This window comes from Camelus bactrianus, chromosome 20, assembly GCF_048773025.1.
Source record: "Camelus bactrianus isolate YW-2024 breed Bactrian camel chromosome 20, ASM4877302v1, whole genome shotgun sequence".
Classification (NCBI taxonomy): Eukaryota; Metazoa; Chordata; class Mammalia; order Artiodactyla; family Camelidae; genus Camelus; species Camelus bactrianus.
The window spans coordinates 2,323,368-2,327,167 of record NC_133558.1 but is presented as its reverse complement, the minus strand read 5'-3'; positions in this window follow the sequence as shown (position 1 = coordinate 2,327,167).

Genomic DNA, 3,800 nt, shown 5'->3' with positions numbered 1-3,800 from the left:
CTTTAAGGATTTTCGTAGGCATTTTGGGTCGCAGGGAGCCTTACGTCTCTCCGCATGAACCGCTGTTGCCAGGAGCACTGAAGCATCGTGCCCGGGGCCCTGTTCTGGAAAGCGTTCGTGGCCTGACAGGCCGAGACCGTGTCCTCGAACACCACGACCGCGCTCTGCCGTCCACACAGGGTCACCGACTTGATGGGCCCAAACACCACCAGCCTCCGGGTGACCGAGTCCAGGTCTTCGGTGGGCCCCATGTTCTTTTTCAGCCATCTGCAGGGCAGCAAACCAAAGGGGTAGTGTTCCTACAGAATAAATCATCTTAGTTTCATCTCTCTCCCCCACCCCAAACCATAATCTAATAAAAAGGCACGAAGGAGAACTGGCTCTTTCCGATGGGAAGTGATGTGTCTGCGATCACTTCCTCACTTACCGTGTAGTCTTCATTCTCACTGAACGTGGTGGTATTTGATAAAAGGCAGACCTGAAAGCTGCCCCATCTGTCCTCGCAACTTTCTGTTTTGATGGCTGCTGTATGCATCGCTTGACAGGGACGAGGGCCCTTCCAGTGGCTGCAGGACTGGCCCGGGATATTTTGCCCTTCTGTATAAACCCCTTCAAGCACCAGCATCCAGGTAGCCAACCCATCGAACCTGTAACTTCTTAGTTCTTATTTTTTTCAATTCCAGTAATCCTAGTTCACAGTGTTCAGTCTTATAGAAAGTATGTTCATAGTGACATCCATTAATGTTCATTGAGCACTTCCTGTTCCTTTCTAGTGCTCAGTGTCCCTCATCACATTTTATTCTCAAAAAACAGTGCCAGGGGGAGGGTGTAGCTCAGTGGTAGAGCACGTGTCTAGCATGCACGAGGTCCTGGGTTCCATCCCCAGTAACCCCATTAAAAATAATAATAAATAGACCTAACTACCTCCCCCGAGAAGAAAAATTTTTTAAGTGATCCTTTAAAAAAAAAAAGAAGCCAGAAATTAAAAATAGAGTAGGTACTGTTGCTGCTCCCATTCTACGAGTAGGGACCCCGAAGTACGGAGGTGTAAGTAGCTTTGCCCACGTCAAGAGTCCCAGCCCCGCTGAGGCCCTGGGAGCCAGCGGCCGCCCGTCCCTCCTACTGCCTTCAGCTAATGGCTCTGGACAAAAGGAAAAGTGCCTGTTGGAAGATGCTGAAAGTAAACAGGCCAGGCAGATTGCGGTAGGGAGTCAGAATGTGGAGAGGCACCTGCACAGGAGCTTCTCAGGCCGTGGGCATTTAGGAAGGAGTCGCTGGGGCCTCTCACGACCATGTGACACCTCAGAGGTGACCCCCATGGGGAGCAGTGCAGTGGTGGCCGTGGTCTCACTGGCAAAACAGAATTTGAGGCAAAGAAAAACATCTTCCCAGGAAGAGGGATACCCCAGAGCTGAGAAAGAATGAGGCATCCCCCTAGTTCTGTGTACAACCCCACATGGTCTCAGGGTCACGAGTGGGACAGGCTCAAGGCAACATGCTAAAGGCTTTGAGAAGTAACAGACTTAACCGGACCCACAGGAGATCAAGACAGACCTTGTCTGAACCTAAGAAAGCAGCATTCTCCAGATAATTTCAGCAGAACCCAGGGGCCCTGCAACCTAACATACATGGCATCCATGGAACAGTCCAAAGTGATCTGATGTACAAGAGATCAGGAGACTGTGGACACACACTCAGGCGAGAACAGACCACCCTTGTCAAGCCTGAGGTGACTGAGATGTTGGAATTGTCACACAGAGACTTTAAAGTCATCCTTAGAACTGTCCTCCACGGAGGTAAAGAAAAGCACACTTGTAACAATCAAAACTATATGAATTCTCAGCAGAGAAAGAAACTACCAAAAAAAAATTAGAACTGAAATCAAAAGACAATTCTCTGGAGGGACTCGCTGGCAGTCTTTAGATGGTTAAGGGGAGGAGCCAACAACCCTGGAAGGTAAATCAGTAGGAATTAAACTGTGTGACGTACAGAGAGAAGAAAACCCTGGGGAAAGATGAAGAAGCACAGTGATGTCCGCAAGATGCTGACTAGGACGTTCCAGGCACCCCACCCCCTCCCCCCAGAAACATCAGGTCAGCTAAGGAGACCAGACACGTACAGCGAACAAGTGAATGTCCAGTCAAGAAAAACATCACACTAAAAATGATAGGGAATTTTGTGGCGTTTTTACTTACTTTTGCCCCACTCACCCCTGCATGGTTAGAGGGAATTGGACTCATTCCCGCCTCCCTCCCTCAGGACGGAAGGAGCAGCAACTTGCTGGCCTGTCCGTGGGCTGCGGACGGGCTGGTCCGCAGTCAGTCTTTCCTGACTCGAAGTTCCGGTGGGAAACATTGGCAAAGTTTGGATCTCAGGCTAGAAGCCCGCGAAGGCGGTGGCTGGCAGTGGGACACGTGAAAAGTGCAAGCTGAATGCCGACCCCGGGATGCACAGAAACTACACGCAGGGAAACACGGCAGGACGTTTGAGGCCCAGAGAAGAAGCCGGAGTGAGTGCCTCCCATCGGACAAGAAGAAGATACCACGGTTCTGATTCTTTTATAACATCTTCGCCTTCTTTGAAAATAGGTTTTTTAATCAAATTGTCATTTACACCACTGAGGACACTTGGGGGGGGAAGTAGACGAAAACATCACTTCATTTGGGCAGAGCTTCCCATCCAGGCGAATGAGTGAGCTGGAGTTCTCTCCCAGGGTCTGTCACCTTCAAAGGAGAGAACACCGTCCAGATAGCAAATCGCACATTTCAACTGTCAGCCTGGCAACAGTGCTTTCTGAATACCTGCTATGTGCAAAGTGCAGACACTATGAATATGAGTGACCAGCAATACGTTCACAATACTAAAGAAACATAGAAACACCGTCTGTCTGGCATAAGCAGGGGCGGAGTGAGCAGCAGAGATGATTTGCCCAGGAACCAGAGCTTTTAAGTTTGAGTGCCAGCAGCCAACTAATTGCACATCCCCACTGTTAGCACCTGGCCCACGGCCCCGCATCCCTCTCCGCCTCCACACTTGCTCCCCTGGAGGCCAGGGAGCATTCACATCAGATGGTGCCACTCCTCTTTTTAAGACGCTGCAATGGCCTCCCGCTTCTATCCGTGTCAGATCAGGCGGACCAGGTGTAAAGGCCAGGGCCCCACCGTTCGCGCGGTTGTGCTCTCGGCCTCTGGTCCCGCAAGGGGCGGGCTGGTGCTTTCTGGCACTCAGGCAGCACAGAACCCCTACAGCTCGAGTGCTTGCGTCCCTCTCCAAGAATCCCGCTCCAGCCCTGCCAGGTCTCTGCTCGCTGACCTGGACCGGCCCATGGGGAGCCCACACACCTGCTCCTGCCTCCACGCGTTTCTCTCCCAGCGAGGGCTCCACCAGACACTGAGGGTGTGTGACAATGGGGCTCGTGTGCTTTTATACCGAGCAATGCTTGCTTTCACACTCACCGTGAATGTCAAAGGCCACATTAGGTCCTTGTCGAGCTAAGCATAAAGAGGGTTTGTCGTCATCCTGTACCCCTCTGAGTATGCCCTCGTGGGACCACAGTCAAACACCTACCTGACAACTATGGTTGACATTGGAGGCTCGTTAATGTTTCTGCTCCACAAATGGCATTTCTTCCACCCCTGATTTGCACTGTTGTTGACTTTCCTTCTCCACAGGGGCATACTGCTTGGTTTGGGGGTCAGATTAATCTCTTTTGGAAATTGATGTCTTGCTAAGATTCTTTCTAAGCCAGAGAATTCAGAGTTCTCACCTAGTAAGAGGACAAGCATTAGTGCAATTCAAAG